General features: G+C 38.1%; 1 protein-coding gene across 8 annotated transcripts in view; it reads left to right on the plus strand.

Moving 5' to 3' along the window:
- Positions 1–22312, plus strand: part of ATP10B (ATPase phospholipid transporting 10B (putative)) — a 307612-nt gene that overhangs the window by 29206 nt on the left and 256094 nt on the right. For 4 of the 8 annotated variants that reach the window (XR_005358316.1, XM_038534853.1, XM_038534847.1 and 1 more), the window contains exon 2: positions 7291–7383. The exons of the other annotated variants lie outside the window; for them this stretch is intronic. The gene's annotated coding sequence lies outside the window, so the exon portion shown is untranslated. The remainder of the gene's footprint in view (positions 1–7290; positions 7384–22312) is intronic. 8 annotated transcript variants of the gene reach the window in all.

The following is a 22312-nucleotide window of genomic DNA, read 5'->3' on the forward strand; positions in this document are numbered from 1 at the left end:
AAGGTATTTATGAAAGATGGAAAGGTGTGGATCTCTAGTTAATAGCTCTTTCAATAGTGAAAGTTTTCAAAGGTCCTAGCACAGTTCATCCTATGGTCACACATTATCAAGAAAGATAGAAGGGACACCTGGGTGGATCAGTCAGTTAAACATCTGACTCTCGGTGTTGGCTCAGGTCATGGTCTCATGTCATGATATTAAGCCCTGTGTAAGACTCCCTGTTGTGCCCAAGATTGTGAATCTGAGAAACCACCAAGGAGCCGACACCGATGCAAGTACCAAGCTCGAGCTTGGGTCCAAGTATACTCCAGACAGCAGAGCAGGGACTTGGACCCCGAAGTGGGTTACAGCTGGTTTTTTTATAGGCTGGTCTAGGGGATTTTCAGAAGGGGTGGAAGAATTTCTCAAGTTCTGTTTGCATTCTGATGTGGGGCTTTCAAGGGCATTGAGCTCTGTTCTCATTCTAATATGGGACTTGCTACCAAGTGTGTGGGCTCTGTTGTCTTTCTGATATGGGATTACCTGCCGAGGATATTGAGGACATTCTGCAGTTTTTTCCTATAAAGTTCAGCTCTTATTCACAGGGGCCTCAGATGGCTGTACTTGTGCTAATGCTAAACTTGAGGTGGAATGGCCTTGATTTTTCTTGACCTCCACACTCCCCACTTGATGGGGAGTCTGCTTGAGATTTTCTCCCTTTGTCCTTCCCCCTGCCCACACTTGTGCATGCTCTCTCGCTCTCTCTCTCTCTCAAATAAATAAATAAAATCATTAAAAAAAAAGATACAACTAGAATATTTTACAGCATTAACATGAGATATAGTGCCTAATCCATTTTAAATTCTCAATAAATGGAAGCTATTTTCTAAGTTCCCTCAGAACCTATCTTTCTCAACTTTAGATATTCAACATCTAAAATATAAATCTAAATCCAGTTAATAAGTACCCTTTGGGGCAGGATTCTACCTGTAATATAAGTAAGAGGGAAGGTGTAGAGGAAGTGGGAAAGCGGCATGGTAAGTCTCTATAGAGAGTTATATTCTCAAGTAAACAAAATTGTCCCATTTCTTTTAGTTCGTCTTGTTTTGTTTTAATGAACTATAAGTGGCATGTAATATCCTATTACTTTCAAGTGTACTTCATAATGATTCAATGTTTTAATGCATCGCAGAATGATCCCCATAATAAGCCTAGTTACTATTTATCACCTTACAAAGTTACTACCATATTATTGAATATATCCCTTATGCTGTACATTACATTCCCATGATTTACTTATAGCTGGAAGTTTGCAACTCTTAATCTCCTTCATGTTGTCTTGTTCACCCCCCAAGACCCCTTCTTCTGGTAATAGTTTCTTTCCAGTATCTATGAGTCTATTTCTCTTTTGTTCTGTTCATTTGTTTTGTTTTTTCAGGTTCCACATGTAGGCATACAGTACATATGTCCTCTCTTTCTGACTTATTTCACTTAGCATAATACCTACTAGGTCTATCCATGTTGTTGCTGACAGCAAGATTTAACTTTTTATGGCTGAATAATATTCAATTCTGTGTGTTTATGTGTAAGTGTGTACATCTTCTTTATCCATTCATCTATCAATGAGCACAGGTTTCTTCCATATCTTGACTATTGTGAATCATTCTGCAATAAACCTATAGGGGTGTATATATTTCTTTGAATTGTTTTCATTTTCTTCAGATAAATACCCCAAATTAGATCATATGATAGTCCTATTTTTAATTTTTTGAGGAACCTCTATAATGTTTTACATAGTGACTACACCAATTTATACTCCCACCAACAGTGTACAAGGGCTCCCTTTTCTCTACATCTTCATCAACACTTGCTATTTTTTGTCTTTTTGATAATAGTCAATCTGATCAGTGTAAGGTGATAATCTCATTGTGGTTTTGATTTGCATTTTTCTGATGATTTGTGATGTTGAGCATCTTTTCATATGGCTTTGGCCTTCAGTATATCTTCTTTGGACAATTATGTTTTCAAATCTTCTGCCCATTTTTAGTTGAATTCTTTTTTATATCTAGGTATGTAAGTTCTTTATATGTTTTGGATATTAACCCTTTAACAGATGTTTGATTTGCAAATAGCTTTCCGATTCAGATTTCCTTTTCACTTTGTTGATGGTTTTCATTACTATGCAGAAGCTTTTCAGTTTAATATAATGCCATTTGTATATTTTAGCTTTTGTTCCTTTGTCTAAGGAGACAGTTCCAAAATATTTAGATATAGAGATAGAGATAGAGAGATAGAGATACAGATAGATATAGTTAAGACTTATGTCAAAGGGCTTACTGCCTATGTTTCTTTCAGTTGTATGTTTTCAAGTCTTTAATCCACTTTAATTTAATCCTCTTTAATCCAATTAAATACTTTAATTAAATTAAATTTAATTAAATCCAGTATTTAATTCATTTAAATAATGAATTTATTTTGGTATATGGTATAAGATAGTGATCCAGTTTCATTCTTCTAGACATGGCTGTGTAGTTTCTCAACACCATTTACCGAAGAGGTAGTCTCTTCCTTCCTATGTCATAGAGTAATTGACCATATAAAGCATGAGTTTACTTCTGGGATCTCTACTCCATTCCATTAATCTATATTTCTATTTCTGTATCAGTACCATACTGTTTTGACTACTATGGCTTTGTAGTACAGTTTGAAATCAGAAAGCATGATTCCTCCAGCTTTGTTCTTCTTTCTCAAGATTGCTTTGGCTAATCAAGTTCTTTTGTGGTTCCACATAAATTCCAGGATTTTGTGTTCCTGTTCTATGAAAAATGCCATTGATAATTTGATGCAGATTACATTGAATCTGTAGATTCCTTTGGTAGTATGCACATTTTAACAGTATTAATTCTTCCAGTCTATGAACATGGAATATCTTTCCATTTGTCCTTGTCATTTTCTATTTCTTTCATTAGTGTCTTCTAGTTTTTGGAGTTCAGGTCTTCTGCCTCCTTGGTTAAATTTATTTCTAGGTATTTTATTTTTGATGGAATTGTAAAAAAGGTTATTTTCTTAATTTGTCTTTCAAAATTGTCTCATTTCTTTCTTAACCCTATCCTCATTCCTCCACATTACTTTTTTTCTTTATTTCAATGAAATTAGGTTGAGACAGAAGCCTAAACCTAAATACTTATGCCTTTTGATATTTTGCAAAAGAGTTTGGTGTAGCATCCCTTTACTACTAGCTGGATTGAATTGAATGCCAGCAAAGTTCCGTGCTTTAGTTGGGATTTTATATACATTATAATGAGAATATCAGCCAATATTTAGGAAGTTTTCACTGATACCCAGGCTCTGTGCTAGTGCTTTACATGAATGATCTTAACTCATTACAAACATTCTACTATGTAAAAGGTGCTATCGCTTGTTTTGTATATGAGAAAATTGAAGACTCAGGCAAGTTATGAAATATGTCAAATATCATAGCTTCAGGTGGTAGAGTTGTGAGTCAGACTTGCTCTCTCACTCACTAGGCTATGCTTCTATTTAATTTTCCCAGCAGCCCTATGGGGCATAGACTCTCACCATATACCCAAGAAACCCCAAGGCCAGAGAGGTTGGTGACTTGCCCAAAGTCAATAGCAGAACTGCTAAATAGGAAAGGTAGGAGTGAACTCCGGCCCATCTGAATTTTAAATGCAAACCTGGGCTATCCCAGGGTTTTTGTGTTTTTTGTTTTGGTTTGTTTTGTTTGTTTCGATTCCAAAGGCTTATTTCCTTAAATCGGTATTACACAATATAATGCAAATGGGGGGGTTGGGGGAATCACACAAAACTCTCTTTAAAGTAGACCAAGGGTTGGGTGTTGAATCCTGGAGAACAGGATCAGCTGGCACCACACACACCAATAAGGCAGACTGCATGGCAGCCCACGTGAGCATCCACAAGGGGTGGGAAGCTGCCTGAGTCCGCTCCCATGCACGAGCTCCCCGGGAGCCCTGGATCCCAGAAGACCATAAAGCAATAAATATGCATACGTTCCGTGCAGCAAGGAACAAAGTCACTGGGTGTCGAGGGAACACATCACAAGGCTGCCTTAAAGTCCAAGCATAGTGGCTTTTTACCAAAGGCTGAAGATATCTAGTGCATTAACTCTCTATCCACCACTCCACTATCAAGATTTACATACCCAGTACAGTGAGTAGTCAAAAACACAGACTCCAGGACCAAACTAGCTCTTGGCCATTAGGGAGGCTTCTTAATTCCTCTAAGGCTCAGCTTACTTACGTATTACATGGTACTAATGGTAGTATATGCTTTGTAGGTTTGTTCAAAGTACTTGGAATAATACCCAGTCCAGAGTTTACTGTTCAATAGCTGTTAGTTGTTATTTTTCTTCCATCTTGCTTAAATTTTAACCATTTTCTAACTTATTGAATTTACTATATAGCTTTAAGGACTGTCCTTTTCTGTAGGCCTCAGTTTCCCTGTATATGAAATAGGAGGAAATCATTTTGATATCCTCTGACTCCCCTTCTGGCTGTTATTCCACATTCCTCACAATTCAGTCAGAGGCCAAGTGACTGTGCCACACAAGTCTGTGTGGCACCTGAGGGAAGCATAGAAGGTCTTGTGAAAATGAACATATGGTTAATGTTGGCAAGAAAATTCAACCACCCCCAAATTCTTAATTATTATAATAACTTTTATTTGCAAAGTGCTTGCTACATGACAACTGCTCTTCAGAACATGATAGGTACATTTTCGTATATAATTCAAGAATCTACTCATCCCTTCGCTCCTCTCTTGCTAAAATACACATTTTGCCTAAAAATAATATATTGTAAGCTGGGCAGACCAGCTTAGCAAGGTAACATTAGCTAAAAGAGGTATTGCCTCTAACACGAGTGATACATGCAACTGCATGCACACACACCCCTACATATTGAGAGAGAGAAGGATAATTAATGTTATTGCTTTGTTGGGACTGTCTGCCTAACTTGCATCTGTCTAGACTGTGAAGGCCAAGAATAAAGAGAGCTGACGTATATTGGGTAACTACTAAATTCTGGGCCTTGCTATGAACATTTCACACAGGCTGCCTCATGTACTCTTCACAGTTGCACTATTGTGTAGGTACTAGTAATATCTTTGTGGATATATATGAGACTCAAAGAGATTAAGCAGCTTGCTAAGCTAGGAGATCGGGACCCCACCAGCAGTCTAACTCCAGAGCCTCAGACTATTAACCACACTCTTAGAACTTTCTACAGTTTCTGAATTTAAGGGCCTTTTAAAAGCAGGAAACCATCCCCAGCTCCCTTAATAGTGAAAGAAGAAAGAAAAAGAAAGAAAGAAAGAAAGAAAGAGAGAGAGAGAGAGAGAGAGAAAGAAAGAAAGAAAGAAAGAAAGAAAGAAAGAAAGAAAGAAAGAAAGAAAGAAGAAAACAGAAAGAAAGAAAGAGAAAATAGAAAGAAAGAGAAAAAAGAAAAGACAAGACAAGACGGCACTGAGATCTTTCCTGGTCCTAAGGAACAGTGCAGAGGTGGGGACCTTAGCAGGAAGCTGAGGTCCTCAGTCATCAAGGCTTTGGGGACAGAAGCTTCCAGGTGAGGCTACCCCTGGATATTCTGACCTCCCACGTGTCACTAGGCAAACACTAACAGAGCCACTAGCCAGGAACTATCTCCTGGTCTGGAGAGGTGGCCCCCAAGGCCTGCTCCGGCCCCCACTAACCTGTGGTGTGGGGAAAGCTGTGACTGACAGCCACTGAGCAGCACACCTGCACTCCTTTCTAAAGAACAGCATGAGGCCAGGTGGGTGAGCAGGGGCGCCATGCTGTGCTCCTGTTCTACTGTTGTTGGTTTTGTGATACCTGCAGGGAGCTGCCAGGCTGCAACTTGTCAGGCATGTGACAGACTCCTTAAATGATGATGGGGCTTGTTCTGTAAGAAGCTAAATGGGATGAGAAAGGAGATATTAAAATTGTATCAAGGCTTCTGTAATATTTCATTTTCAGTAGACCATCAAATGGTTAGGTATTTAGCATTTCATGCAACAGGAAAGAACAGATTCATGTTATTATAAGTTTTCTATTTACTGAGAATATGCTCTATAGTGCTGGTCCCTCAGTGCCTCTGTGAAGTCCCCTCATGACACAGATAATAAAATGCATTTGGGCCTGTGAGAGCCTATAAGCCAAAGCCTGCTGGATGCACGTCTCTCTCTGCAAGGGATGATAAAGCAAGGACCACATGTATCTGGGCTTCAAACCCTGGTGCCTGCCACCGCCTTAGGTTCACTGCATTAAGAACAGTGACAGGCTTCTCCGAGACCCAGCTTAGCAATTTAGCAACTTTGAGTCAGCAGACTGGCTTCTGGTCTTGAGTCTGACACAAACAAGCTACATAACCCTGAGCAACTTGGCTTTTCTGGGCCTCTGCCTTCCTGCCTACAAATACAATGTTTACATTGAATGGTATCTAAAAGTGTTACATGGCAAATAAATTCTCACCTATTTGCTGCTGTTGCTAGTAGTTACTTATTATTAGTTTCTGATTGATGAGGTTCTAGACTCCAAAAGAACAGATCTGTTTTTGTTTTTTGTTTGTTTGTTTGTTTGTTTTTTGTTTTTTGTTTTTGTTTTTGTTTTTAGCAGATCTGTTTTGTTCAAGATTCTGTCACCAGTGCCTGACACAGAGTGGATACTTAGTAAATACCAGATGAACAGTAGCTGGATGGGTCTGATCTCTTCTGAATTAAGGACTGTCTTCCATGACACTCATAGCCCGTACTCACATGTACTCATCAAAGGCAGACTTGTGAGTGAAGTGCATCCACGCTAATCACTGGTGACAAACTTCTGAAGCTTACACAGTGGATCCCTTTAGTCATCAGAATTTGTGTCCCTTTCGTTTCCTTTATCAATTACCAATCAACATGTCTTTGTAGTAACTGTATCCTTTCTCATCTGCCAGAATGTTCCAAGTTAATGCGCCGTTCTTGAATTACCTAACGTGTGCCAGGGCCCTCTAAAGGGTGCTACAGGGAAAAATAAAAATAAAAAATAAAAAAATAAAATAAAGGGTGCTATAGGGAAAAATCAAAGTTAGGAAAAACTGCACACTGCCATCAAGGAGTCTGCGGCTATTGGGAAAAAGAAAAAAAAATGCCCCTATTTCTCTGTCACCTTCAGTTCTTGCCCATTGTTTTCTCCAACCTGAGTTGCATTCTTTCCCGCAGAACAGACTTCAAAATTGTACTTTATTCTGCCGTTCTGCAGATATCCTTAAATGCCTGGTATCCTCCCATTTCCAGGGAACTCTGGCGCCAGTGGTTCTCAGCACACATTTGCCACAATCTCTCACGTTGCTGTGCGAGGTATCATCGGGGATTCTGAAGTGGACAGTGGTGAGTTTCTCCAATACCACACAGCAAACTCACCACCGGCCAGCCTAGGGAATATGATTCCAAGGCTCACTCACTTGGTGCTGTTAAACTCTCCTGCCCTAAGGATGTTTTTTTTTTTTTTTTGAGATCTTAGCATTTATCAGAATTGTTACCAAAGCAATGAGAATTTTCTTTTGTTTTATTCAAAACCAAACAACAACAACAAACCCCAAGATTTTGTTTTCTAGAGTTTCTCCTTACACTTAAAAGAGGCAAAGGATTTGTGTAAAACTAATGCGTGATCTTGTATTTCTAGTATGTAGACAGTAATGTACTTATTTTTAGTTAGTTTTCTCATTAAACCCTTTTTTAAATTTATTTTTGTTTTTTTATTTTTATTTTTTTACTGGAGTTCAATTTGCCAACATATAGCATAACATCCAGTGCTCATCCCATCAAGTGCCCCCCTCAGTGCCCATCACCCAGTCACCCCACCCCCCGCCTACCTCCCTTTCCACCACCCCTTGTTCATTTCCCAGAGTTAGGAGTCTCTCATGTTCTGTCTCCCTCTCTGATATTTCCCACTCATTTTTTCTCCTTTCCCCTTTATTCCCTTTCACTATTTTTTATATTCCCCAAATGAATGAGACCATATAATGTTTGCCCTTTTCCGATTGACTTACTTCACTCAGCATAATACCCTACAGTTCCATCCACGTCGAAGCAAATGGTGGGTATTTGTCATTTGTAATGGCTGAGTAATATTCCATTGTATACATAGACCACATCTTCTTTATCCATTCATCTTTCGATGGACACCGAGGCTCCTTCCACAGTTTGGCTATTGTGGACATTGCTGCTAGAAACATTGGGGTGCAGGTGTCCTGGCGTTTCACTGCATCTGTATCTTAGGGGTAAATCCCCAGCAGTGCAATTGCTGGGTCGTAGGGCAGGTCTATTTTTAACTCTTTGAGGAACCTCCACACAGTTTTCCAGAGTGGCTGCACCAGTTCACACTCCCCTTTTGCACATGATCTCATACATTCAATCCTTCAAGGATTAGTGGAAGCAGGGGCTTCTTAGAGACTGCCCAACAAATATGGGCTCTGATCTTGGCTCTGTTACCAGCCATGTGTCCCTCAGCAAGTTAACGTCATTGAACATTTTTTCATAAATGGAATGTGAGCTATTTATTTAAAAGACTGCCTCATGTGGTTTTGGGAAGGATTAAGTGAGGTAGAATCTATAAAATGTAATGCTTAGCAGATCACAGGAGCTCAATGACCTACTGTCTGAACCAAGTTCTACAATTTATTGGTCTCCTGCTGTGCACAAGGACCTGTTGGGGGATGCAGAAAAAGCTGGGCGAGGCTGACCCATTGATTCCCAGAAAAAAGTCCTTGATACATACCTATCATGTGTTTCCTATTCTGTCCTCATATTTCTAAATCTCTTCCAATATCCTCACTACAAAGAAGCCTTTCCTTCTACCATATTTAAAACCGGCTCCTCATTACTTTTCATCCCATCACCCTGTGTATTCCCTTCACAGTTTAACCACATTTTGTAGGTTTGGCTGTTTATTGGCTGCTCCTTCCCCATAACCCGGGGGAGGCCGAGACTTTGTCTGCTTTCTCATTATGAAATCACCCAGTGCTTGGAACCAAGTCAATATCTTAACTATTTTTAATTGAATGAACTAATCCTAGCTCTTGAGGATGCATGAGAAAGACAGTCAATGTAGGTCTTGCCTGGATTTGAGTCATAACCAAGCGGGGAAGCATAAGAACATTCAAGTTAACTTTTTAAAACTTCTCTACTTTTACTGAGACTTAACTTGCTACCTTAGAGCAAGCAATGATGGGTTTTATAAAGTAGGTATAAATGGAAGTGCCATACCCAGAAGAGGAAGGGAAGAGGTAGCTGGGGTGAGGGAAATGTGTTATTGAACTTGTCCATGTACCAGATGTGCAGTAAGCCAATGTCTGGGACACTGGCTTTAAAGCAAAGAAAAATTTATTATCAGGAGGGCAGTCCAACAAGAAGGCAGAGATTATTCCATAATGCTGCCTTTCCCTATTGAGCCTATGAAGAACTTATATATATATTTGTAGAAGGAGGTAAATGCATGAAAGGAGGATGAGGCATTTCTTGAAACCTGGGAATGGGTAGCACTTGAAACAGTTCCTCTGCACAGTGAGGCACCATTTGGTACTTGGTACACTCAGGTACATCAGATAATTTCAAGACAAATATCACCATCCAGCCCCTATTAGGTTTCTACAATCAGTGGGTAAACAGAGTACAGGGTGAATAAGGCAGTTAATGATTCATCGTATTTGAGGTTAAGAGGCACATAAAATCAAGTAGGGAACAAAACAGAATATAGAACTAAGTTAATAATGCAACTAGTACATCTATAGTTTGTTTATACTTTCAGAGTAGGTTCAGGAATGAAGTACCTGGTCTCAGGTGTGGGAAGTCTTTGCTAGAAGGTGCCATATGAAACTTCATAACATTTGCAATGCATTCCCAGGTTGGAGCCCTTTTTCTCAGATGGGTTTGTGGCACTCTCAGGAAAAAGCTACCATTCTGAACTGGGAATTTTGCTTTAAACAAATTTTGATTTGCACTTCTGATATTTTCCTATGATTCTGGAATAACCACATTATGTTGTTCTCTTGGGATAGAAAAGATGCCACTCTCTTGTCAGAAACAAGATTATAAGCAGAAAAAAATACATCCCTCCCTTTCAAAAGCATTTATACTTTTCAGAGAATGTTCCTGTACTATTTTCAATGACATGATTAATAAGTGCTCATCCCAAATATTTAAGAAAATACAGATAATCAAAGGAAGAGAGTAATCTCATTCATCATCTCATGATGCAAATGACCATTAATACATTGTTATGTATATGTTTCTGATTGACTGCCTAGCATGTCCATCATAAAGCACCTAACTATTAAACATGTATTTTATGCTTCATAGTATGCAATGACCATTTTCCTTACTGGCAGCCCCAGTGGCCCAGCGGTTTAGCGCTGCCTTCAGCCTCGGGTGTGGTCCTGGGGACCCGGGATCAAGTGCCGCGTCGGGCTCCCTGCTTGGAGCCTGCTTCTCCCTCTGCCTGTGTCTCTGCCTCTCTCTCTGTGTGTCTGTCATGAATATATAAATAAAATCTTTTTAAAAAATATGCTCCTTCACCCAATGGAGGCATCACATGCATTAATACCTGTATGAAGGAAAGAGAGAAATTTGGGGAACTCATGAAAAGAGCTGTGTCTAGGAGCTGAAAGTGCAGACATTGGAGTTATCCCATATTCAGATCTGGGCTCTGCATTCACAAGAAGCAGGACATCCCCAAGGCTCTGAACTTGTGACAGCATCGTTCTCTCTATCTGTAAAATAGGAAGAGTGATGGTAAGTATTCCCCGTTATGGTTTTAAGGATTAAATAAAATAGCATAAAGAAAGTGGTTGATTCCACAGTGTTCAACAAATGTTCATTCGTTTTTTTTATATTCAGAGGGGGAATAGAGCAAGAAGAAAAGAGAAAATGTGAGCAAAGAAAAAGGCAGGAAACAAAAAGAAATTCCTTTTCCGTCAATTCAAGTTATTCAGTAGATGAGGGCAACCTCAGGAGAGGATGGGGTCAATGCCATATGGGAAATGGCAGATTTTCTATAGGAGTTGCTGGTCTGTGTCTGAGCTCCTTGCTGTTTTAGGTAAAAACAAAACACAGTAACAGTGCAATTTTCTCCTGCTTGTATGGGGTGTAAGCTTTCTGTTGAGGGTACCTGATGCAGCAGAGAGGAGAGGGGGTTCGCCTTTGCTCTCCCAGGAGGAGAGGCCCCATGAGCACAGAGGTGAGGTATGGAAAGCCATGGCTGCTGTATGGGCCACTCTTTCTCTTCCACCTGTGTGTGGACCTCACCAGTGTCCCATTCCAGAATGGCTAGTATAAATGGGATGCATTATCTCCACCTTTAGAAACTTATGTTCTGAGCTCACCAGCCAGAGAAAATCCATGACTGTCATTTTTTTATAGTTGTGGTGGTGGTGGTGATTTTTTTCCACATAATCTTCTTACTGCTTTTCATAGCTTTATTGAGGCATAATTGCTATGCAATAAGCTGCATATATTTAAAACCCCATAATTAGATCATAACCTATGAATACACCTGTAAAACCATCACCACAAGCAACATAATGAACATCTCTGTCTCCTCCAGTATCCTCATGCCCCTTCATGGTCCCTCCTATCACCATTCCTGCCCCCAGAGCTTTCTGCATGACTGCATTTTTTTTTCCTTTTCCATCTTATTTTCAGTAATTAGATAATTTGATGTCATGATTTTCCTGTGGTTTCTTTTCCTGAGAGTGGATTCTCCTTGTATTTTTCTCCATATTCCACTATAAACTGTGACACACCCTCACCAACCAGTGTCTAAGCCACTTCTGAAAAAATATTGCATCTCTTAATATTCCTTACTGCAAGTAAAAACATTCTTATATACAACTCTTACTTACATTTTGATTTCCCTATGGAATTGGAAGTAAGGCTCACTGGAAATGATTTTGGCACCAAGATGTAAGAGAAATCATGACTTCTTTTATTCAACAAAGGGTGAGAGGCTCCTAGTAGTCAGCTTTGTGTATGCAAGGAAGGATAAGACTGAACAGGTTCCTTACCTCACAAAACTCACAGCTTAGAAAGGGAGATCGAGCACACCCACATAAAAAAATAATAATCATTTATGAAGGAAAACAAAAAGTTTGTAATGACAAAAAAATTCTGGATTTATTTTCTTTTTGGATGTAAAGCATAAGGAATGGACTGTCAGAATAGAAGCAATTAACTAAATTGATAGCAGATTTCTTCTTATCAAAAAGCTGGGGAACAGGTTCTAGGATAGATCATGAGCAGATGCCAAGGACCTGGGGCAGGAAAGAAATTGAGGCCTCAAGGGATCAGCAGGCCAGCATGACTGAGTTTGAGAAACATGGAGAGATGGTTGAGAACACAGGTGCAAGGTAAGCAGGGGCCAGGTCAGAGCCCATGTGGGCCTTGGAAGAGGCTTAGTTTTTATTCTAAATGCAATGAAAAGCAGTATCAAAGTCTCATTTAGAGAAGCAGCACAATTTGATTCATTAAAGATTATAGTTTCTCATTATGGACACAGAAAAAATTAAAATGTTAATTTCTGGATTAAAACAGTAAGTATAAATCTCTATATTATAGCACCTTAGCTCATAGAAAAATAATAAATGACTATTTTACTGTAAAATATGCTACATGCCAAGAATAATCCCAGGCATTTTACCTATATTTCTCATTTACCTCTACAAAACATGTATTATTCTTATTTTACAGATGAGAAAATTGAATCAGGCTAAATAATTTTTCCAAACTTATAAAACTTTGAGACTAGCTTACCTAAGTAAATCAATAGAACTGAGGGAAACGTCTCTTTCTACCAGAACTTCTGAGCAACTTTTTGCTGCAAAGGCACATTTAAACCTGTTTTCTTAGCCCCTATGGAGGCTAATAGCTTTTAGAAAGAAAATGGGTCATGCACTGAAAGTGGGCAGTGATGAAGAAAATCACTGGGAGTGAAGGACACATGCTGGTGGGATGCTGGAACAAGAGACAATATGCCCATGATGGTCACCCAGAGTATGTGTAAGGTTACTCTCCACCTGCAAAGTAACACAAAGGGCAAGCCATGGTAATCAGGTGACTCTGGCAACATGGAATGTTGGCCAAGGAGGAGCACAGCTTCCTCAAAAAAATTAAAATTACTATGTGACTCAGCAATTTCATTTCTTAGTATACATGCCCCCAAAATGAAAACAAATATTCAAAAAAAAAAAGTTTGTAAATGAATGGTTATAGTTATATTAGTTGCAATCCTCAAAAGGTGAAAACAACTCAAATGTCCATCAGATCATGAATGGATGGATATAATGTGGCATACCCATACAATAGAATGTTATTCAGTCATAAGACAAAATGAATTTCTGGTACATGCTGTAATGTAGATGAACTTTGGAATTTATGTTAACAAGTAAAAGATGCCAGACATAAAAGTTCACACTGTGTGATTCCATTTACACTAAATGTCTAGAATAGGCAAATCCATAGAGTTAGAAAGCAGATTCTTGACATGAATGTTTACTGGCTCATACCACTTCTGTATAAGCTCCTTAAGGGCAGGGACTAACTGTTCGCTGATATGTTTGCAGTGCCCAACACATACTAGGTACTTAAAGACTTACTGAATGGATTCATGAATTTCTCTCTTGAAAAATACCTCTCACACTGCAGTATGGAGAATGGATTGGTTTGGGGTAAGAAGAGACTCCGTGCCACCAGCTGCTTGATTCTGTAGTAGAAGGGTTTGGGTTATCTCTCCTGAGAACTATGTGTGCTGTACTACCTGTAAGTAAGTGGCAGATGTTTTCTTTGCAATAAGCAGGTTTTTCCCTGAAGACTAAGACCCATTCTCAGCTGAGGCTTTGACTGCCTTGATTCAGACTACCTTAGTGAGAGCTTAAACAATCAAAAGGCAGTATCCATTCAGTGAGGAATGTCAAAAGGCAGGGGTCTGCTGACAGGGTAGTGCTGTTGTTTAGAGAGCACTGAGTTTGGCATCCAGAGACTTGGGTTCTACCCCAGGCCTATCATTTCACCATGAGACCTTAGGGTCGCTCCATCTATCTGGTTTTCCATCATATTGAGGAAGTAAACAGGAATTTGAATTAGATGATTTATCCTTGTTCTATCTTTTCCCACAGAAGATTTTGTCTTTTGTGATAAGAGCAACCTATGTTTATTTATCTTAGCCACTGTGACAAAAGGTTACTGTGTTGAGTATTATGACAAACCATCCTTTGAATTCAGTAACACTTTTTATAGGGTTCATATTTCATTATCCCCACTAACACCTACATTTCAAAAACATATATGTGTACACAAGCTCATATTTATTTAATATAGAGATAATGTCTGGTGCTCATGGATTTGTAGACCCCTGGAAACACTGGAATGAAAAACATAAAAGATTATAATCCTAGGAACAAAGAAAAGATGATTATAGGATGGAAAATGGAAACGCTTCACAGCCTGCCTTGATGTGGGGCTGCTTTCTTCTGCTGCTTCCCCTCTGTTTCCTGATTACAAACAGGTGATGATACCTAATTCCTCCTCCTCCAGGGAGAAAGATCCTCCCAGATTCAAGAAGCAGATTGCCTTCTTCCCTGACATTCTATCAACAGTATACAGACCCTGAGCTGGTTTCTAGAATGGCTTACAAAATGATGAAAGTTCAAAGAAGCTGCCTGGGTGTTGAGAGAATTCTGTTGGCTGCTTAATGAAGTTTATCAGAAAAAGCAAAACTTGTGGATCTTTGAAGCAGAAAGGCCCAAGTCTAGAAATTGGCATTGCCCTTTCTCTTGGCCTCTGCTGCATTTATGTTTTTCTAACAGATTTCTTTGTCAGAGGCGCTGATGTTCTTTTCCCCAAGCTCATTAATTTCTCAGCATTAATACATTTCCCTTACCCTCTAATTAGACACCACTTCTCACATATTTATGGTAGTGAATGCCCATGGGCCAAACTTGCCTCTTCATGTAACACAGAGTCCAGTCCACACTTGTGATCTGTACTCCAATTGCATGCATGGGCAGAGCAGGAGCCACTTACAAGTATAATTCGCAAAAGATGCCTTTTATTCAATACATTAAACAAATATTTGAGCAACGACTGCATTTCAGGTGCTATACTAGATGCCTGAGATTTTTGCAGAGAACAAAACACAGAAATCTCTGACTCCCAGCATAAGTAAATTATACCATAGGTTAGTAGTTGATAAATGCCTTTAAGGAACAACAATAGGGCTGGGAATGCTTGCGGGTAGCAATGGGGAGAGGTGTGTTTGTAAATTGGGTGTTGAGAAGCTGTTATCAGGGAAGTTAGCCATGCAGATATCTGGGGGAAGAGCAATTCAGATGACAGGGACAATGAGTGAAAGACCCTAAGAAAGGGTGCATAACTGCTCTGTCCAAAGAATAGTAAGGAGGTTAATGTGACTGAAGTGATAGGAGCAGGTGAGGAAGGTGTCATAAGAAGGTTGAGGTGAGAGTACTAATGGGCTCTGATTGTGTGAGCCTTTTGGGCCCTCTGTAAGGACTAGGGCTCTCAGTAAAATGGGGGACGATGCTGAGTTTTAACCGAAGGAACAATGAGATCTCACTTTTGTTTTATTCATTACTTGCTTATATTTCCATCACCTAGTAGCTTTAACACCAATTGAAAATATGTGCCTGAATCAATTGCATTACAGCTTTGCAAAATACTTTTTCTATCACTCATTTTCCTTTATCAGCTGATATTCCTATGTGAAAGTAGAGCTTTCTCTCATCAACACTGGGTGTTTGATTGCCCAGGAATATGTTTCCTACTGAAAAGTAAAAATAATGCTTAGGTCATTTTCTTTAGTGGCAAATTTTCAAAGAAAGCATATTTTTTAAATAACCACCTCAAATAGAGACAAATATGCCTTGTGCTTTAGAAGGATTCTCCTATTGTCTTATATTATCCTTTCTTGGTAATGGGAATGTTCTAGCAGGGAGCCATTCCTTGAGTTAGCTGATTATTGTGTCCGGATCCTGGAAAGCAATGAAGATAATGCAATATCCTTTGCTCAACAACTCTCATTATTTCGTTAAATTCAAATGGCTTCACAGGGTTTTTAAGTCTCTGTGAAATCTTGCTCAGATGGTCTTTAACTCCTTGTTTCTTTTCCCGTTCCATATCCTCACTCCCTGCCTCACCCATACTCATATACGTATATACCCTACATTCTGGACATTATTGGGACTACCCAGTGCCCCAAAACCCACCCCATTCTATCATATCTCCAGATTTTTGTCTATGGTAGCATATTCCTTTGGGAGATTCTTTCCCAGAGTTACCTATGCCTATTGAATTTCATCCTTCAAAGCCTTCATCCAATGCTCCTTCCTCCATCTCTACCCTAAGCAACCCCCAAAGCTGAAATCTACCTCTTCCCCTCTTCTTTCTCCATGCACTGCATCTCTTGCCTTATTCCCCTTTCATTCTGTTTCTCATATTCTCAATTGTATGAAAGTTACTTATGATCATGGTTGTATTAGCCATGTTACAAATAAGGCTGTTGCACTGAGTTTTAGTTTCTCCCAGTGGCTAAAAGTAGTGTCTGATTCAAGATAAGTGTTCAAACATTGGCAGAAAAGAATGTATACAGCAGCTGTGGCAATTTTCAAATGTCTACTTTTATGCATATATTTAATAGATGCTACATATTGAGCATCTATTGTATCTCAAATAATGGGTATGATGGAGAATACAAAAATGAATGAAGTAGATCCTGCTTTCTGGGAGAATCCAGGTTAGAAGGAAAGTGAAAGCATTTATGTAAATTACTACATTACAAAGTAAGGAGTGCTAAAAACTAGAGAGTAGGAACAATAGGCTATATTCATTTTGATGTTTCTCTTTGCCAATGATACTTTCTCCAATAGCCTATGAATCATCCAATCAACTGGGATGAAAACAACTTTCACTAAACCACTGGAGATTTTCTCTTGTCCCCTAGAAGAGGTTTCAGTGTCAGGCTGATGTCTTTCCTGAGCAGAGAACAAAGACCTATCATTTCTCCCTTTCTTAATTCAGGCTGGATTCACACTCAAATGGGATTTTATAATTTCCTTTCCACTAATAACCAAAACTTTTATTTTCATGATTCTATTAATTAGAAATTAATATAGTTAATCCTGAAATTAGGCAAGATAACCATAATCTCATAATCTCCAGCTTCTCTGACTGGCCTGAGGCATCATTTTGGCATCCATTGTTTTCATGGGATTATCAGCCAGCCCTGAGAACACACCTGGAGGGAAGACAAACATGAAGTGTTTTCTCTAATGTCCTGCTGGTTCAGATTTCATGTTCCCCATCTGGACCATGCAGGGTGTTGCCTTCCCTGTTAGAATCACAGTGTGCTCCTTGCATTAACCTTCGTACTAAAACAGGGGAATTGAGAACAACCAGATCATTGCAATTCTTTCTCAGTTCATCTTTCTCTGTTTACTTATTCATTCACTTATGTATTCATTTATTCAACAAATACTGATTAATCACCTCCCTTTTTATATACTCTGCCTATTCCCAAAAGGATCAGAGGTGGCTTGCAGGATCAAACATAATACAAAACAGGAAAGCTAGGGATAAAAACAGAAAGAAAGGAGGAGACCTTGCCACCAGCTCCAAAGGTGGTTGCAATTCAGCCTTGGTTCTACTTCAGTAAAAGAGATTTGTCCGATCTGAGTTTTTGCATTCTGTTCAACCAAAACATGCAAATTTGTGTACAGAGTGTAACTTTTTCCTGCAACTAAATACGTTTATTGAGCATCCAGTAGAATGCTTTGTTCTTATATGCAAATGCCTTCAGAATAAATGAAAGAATGAATTCAGTGGTTTCCAAATTTTAGTCATTTGTATGCCACTTTTTAAATGTCTGCATAACTGCATGACTGTTACTTATTTTGTAGTTTAAAAAATTAACTTTTAAATTTACTTTAAAAAATACTTGTCCCTTACATAAATGTAGTATTTATATCAACTGCTATAACTAAAAAGTAATGATAAAGTAAATTAAAAGGAATATCACATTGCAAATAAACAGTCATACCTATCTAAAAACCTGAACTTTGATGTCTTCCTTTGCATTACCAGGGAATATCAGGATGTGTTGAGGATTAAAATCAAGCTAGCATGAAATTGTGATAGCTAATTCTTTTGATTGTATCAATACAAAAGAAACGAAAAAAGAAAAATCCCATTATAGAGATCAGTGTTCTATTACTCCTTTTTGAATAGCATCCTACATTATCTCACACTGCCCATGACCATTACCATATTACATATGATCCCCCTACCTTGGGAAGCACTGATCAATTAACTGAAGCTGAAATTTGTGGAGTGGAGTTTATGTACTATCTGAAGATAAGAAAGGTCTTTGTACACACTTCGGTTCATTCCAAGAAGTATAACATCAAGCCACTCTCACTCTCACCTCTACCACTCTGTGTTACCTACAAAGAATTGCTGCAGTATGGTTAGCCTCAAAAGAGAATATGTGCATCTCTTTGAGGAGTTAATAATCCAGATAAGATTTCAGAAGACTTACTTGGATCCAGCAGCAGTAAATTAGTCTCATTTAATGATATTAGATTGCTTATAAATAGTTCTCTGGACAGCATAATGAGCTATTAGTAAATTTGGAAAGTCTCAAAAATTTAAGAATATTTCCTTTCACCTATTAGATGTGCTAGCTTAGATTTTGATCCAATTTCTTCTCCTACTCTAATGTACTCATCTACCTTCTTTTTTTTTTTTTCATCTACCTTCTTTTACATAAATAATACATATCAATAAACAGAATTATCTACTTAGGAATAGAGAGTCTGTAAGAGGGGCCAGTGAAAATTAACAGCAAAGGCACCTGATTTCAGTGGGCATCCAGTTTAGTTTTGTCTGTTTTGAGAGGTTGGATGGTCCACTCTATCAGTTTAGAACCACCACTTATTCTTCTCTCTTGCTGTATGTTTGTGCCTCCCCAAAATTCATTTGTGAATTTTTAACCCCTACCCAAGAACATGACTTCAGTTAGGAATAAAAGCATGCAGATATAAATAGTCAAGTTATGATGGGGTCACATTGAAGTAGGTGGGCTTCTAATCTAAAATGACTGTATCTTTATACAAAGGAGGAATGTGTACATATAAACATGCACATAGGAAGAACACCATGTGAACATGAGGTCAGGGATCAGGATGATGTGTCTATAAGCTAAATATATAATATTTTAAATATTATAAAATATATAATATTTTATATAAATATAAAATATTGCCAAGAAAACAGCAGAAGCAAGGAGGGAGGCATCAACCAGATTCTCTCTCTTGCCTTCAGAAGGAAACAACCCTGCCAACACCTTGATCTGGGACTTCTAGCCTTTAGAACCATAAGATTATAAAAAATCTGTAGATACCACCCAGTTTGTGGCACTTTGTCATACCAGCCATAGAAAACTAATGTCTCTTCACCACTTCACCTGCAAGAGGGAAGGGCTGGAGACTTGGCACCAATATACTTTCTAAATACTGCTGTACCTCATTCAAATAGCAAACCTCATAACTGTCATTCAATATACCACATGCATGGATGTACAGTTGACTCATAAGAGTCTTCCAGCACTTCTAAGAAAAACAAGTGATGCTTTTATTAAAGAAGCTGACATTTGGGTGTTATTTAGTTGATTTTGTTAATGAAAAAGTTTACATAATTTCAAGGGACAAGGAAAAGCTTTATCTGTCTTTTGATATGCTGAGATTTTCTGATAGAGCTTCAGGGAAAAATAGCACTAGTTACTAAATGGCATTTAGTTTATTGATTATTGGACCTGATCTAACTAGTAATCTAACATAGAAAAGTAGCCATTTCAACTATAATTTTTATATGCTTAATTTATTATTTTTTAAAATTTATTTTTATTAGCGCTCAATTTGCCAACATATAGAATAACACCCAGTGCTCATCCCATCAAGTGCCCCCCTCAGTGCCCATCACCCAGTCACCCCCATCCCCCACCCACCTCCCTTTCTACCACCCCTTGTTCTTTTCCCAGAGTTAGGAGTCTCTTATGTTCTGTCTCCCTTTCTGATATTTCCCACTCATTTTTTCTCCTTTCCCCTTTATTCCCTTTCACTATTTTTTATATTCCCCAAATGAATGAGACCATATGATGTTTAATTTAGAGTGTAAGAGCTTTTGTTAGTATTTTTTAAAAATCTTCTAGTGTTCTCTTTGTTCCTGTGTGTATGCATTTTGGTAATTTGGAAAGCTTACACTTAATGCATAAATGGTTATTTTAACTATAACATATTGATAACTATTAACTTTCTATTTATTTAAATAGTATCTATTAACTTTGTTATAAGCATTGATAAAGCTAGAATATCTTCTCTTTTCCCCTTTATTCTATCACCTAATTTCATTTTACAGTATTATTTTTGCTAATGTTTTCTTCTGTTCTGTTATACTTCTAGTGTTCACTTCATAGGCTATAAAACGTAAGAAAATCACTATATTTATACCACCTGTCCTTATTTGTCCCTCTTCTCCCAGATTTTGTCAGGGTAATAAAATTTATATTCTTCTCTAAACTGTCATGTCTACGTGACGTTCAGTCTTGGTCCTGTAGTTACGTAGACGCAGTACTCCCCACAGATCTTTTTTGCTGTAATTTTTGCACTCTTTTATGGATGGGCACAGACTTTTATGAATTTTCCTCCAAAAGATTTTTTAATGAAGACTCTTGGCAGCAATATTCCCTAAGGTCTTGCATATTCAAAAGTACAACTGATAGTTTGGCTGGGTATAAGTTTCTGAAGCCATATTTTATATTCCTAAGGATTTTTAAAGCAATCCTACCTGTCTTTCAGCATTTGCTGAAGCTATTTTCTATCTCATACTAGGATTCAAATTGTTTCCCTTTGGCTTCCCAAAGGATTCTGTCTTTATCTTTGATATGTAGTAACTTCATGAGGGTATGTCATCATATTGGCTATTCTGTGTCATCTCTTTCCGAGAACATAGACTAACCTTTCAAACTATATGTATATCCAAGTCTTTCTCTGTGGTTAGTTTTCTTCTTTAATTATAAATCTTAATATCTGCTTTAGTTGATTATTTCCATTTTCTTCCTAAAAGTCTCCAATTATACACATAATGGACAACCGCATCTGCCTTTGATATTGTTAATTTCTCTCATGAATCCTTTTTAACTTTTCCCATTCCTACATTCTTAAATCTACTGCATTTATAGCAGCTTTTGCTCTTCCTTGTCTTAGCTTCCCTTCTATCCTCCATTTCTTTCCTTAAACCGACTGGTTCCATTATGTTTTTCTTTTCTTTATGTATTCTTATGGTAATTTTCTAGGCTTTAGGATTCTGACTTGATCTCTGGATTTTAGAGGTGATTGCTTCATGAGGTGGTTTTGCTGTGCTGTGTTCATAGTGAAAACTTGGTCACAATTTAATTTTCTACATGGCAATATTTTTTGTTGAGTGTTTATTATTTTGATTTGTTTTTCCTGTTCCATTCCTCTCTTGCTCTGCAAAATATCTATCTGTAAAATTGGCAACTTTTGTAATTTTCTTTGTGACTACTCATCTTTGAATAAAATTCCTTGCTTCCAAGCCAGTTATTTCCAGAAGGTTTTGATGAAGAAGATGCTAAGGAGATTTTAAAGGGATTTATAAGCTTTTCCAACCTTTCCCCAGCTGAAAGGAATAGGCAATTATAGGATTATTTTCTGCCCCACCGGTACTGTTGGCCTTTAAATCAGGCAACTTTATAATTTTTAATCCTAGATCCTTAGCTTCTCATAATCAAATAGGGAGTGAAAGTAAGGTGGTAAATGATAGTAACCTATGAGATAAATTATATTGTCCAGTTCTTATATCAATGGGGAAAAATGAGATCTGTTACATGTGGTACCTGAGTTTATAGTTGGGATGAGTAGAAGACAGTAATAACAACAATTGCCATTGAGTGTTATACCAGATATATACATGAGCACATATGAGGTATGAATATAGAGAGAGGAAATTTATAATAACTATGTAAAGTAGACATTATTTTGCTTATTTTTCAGAAAAAAACTAAGACTGAGCAAATAAGTAGATTTTCAAGGTCAAGTAGCCAAGAAAAGGTGGCAGAGGTGAAATTAGAACTAGGTCTGTGTGAATCAATTCTAATGCGTTCTCAACCTCACTGACTCTCCAGTGGTTGCTACATAATTAACCCTTATAGGAATTTGTTGGCCTCCCTATTTAATTC

The sequence above is a fragment of the Canis lupus genome, chromosome 4 (assembly GCF_011100685.1).
Source record: "Canis lupus familiaris isolate Mischka breed German Shepherd chromosome 4, alternate assembly UU_Cfam_GSD_1.0, whole genome shotgun sequence".
In the NCBI taxonomy this organism is placed as follows: Eukaryota; Metazoa; Chordata; class Mammalia; order Carnivora; family Canidae; genus Canis; species Canis lupus.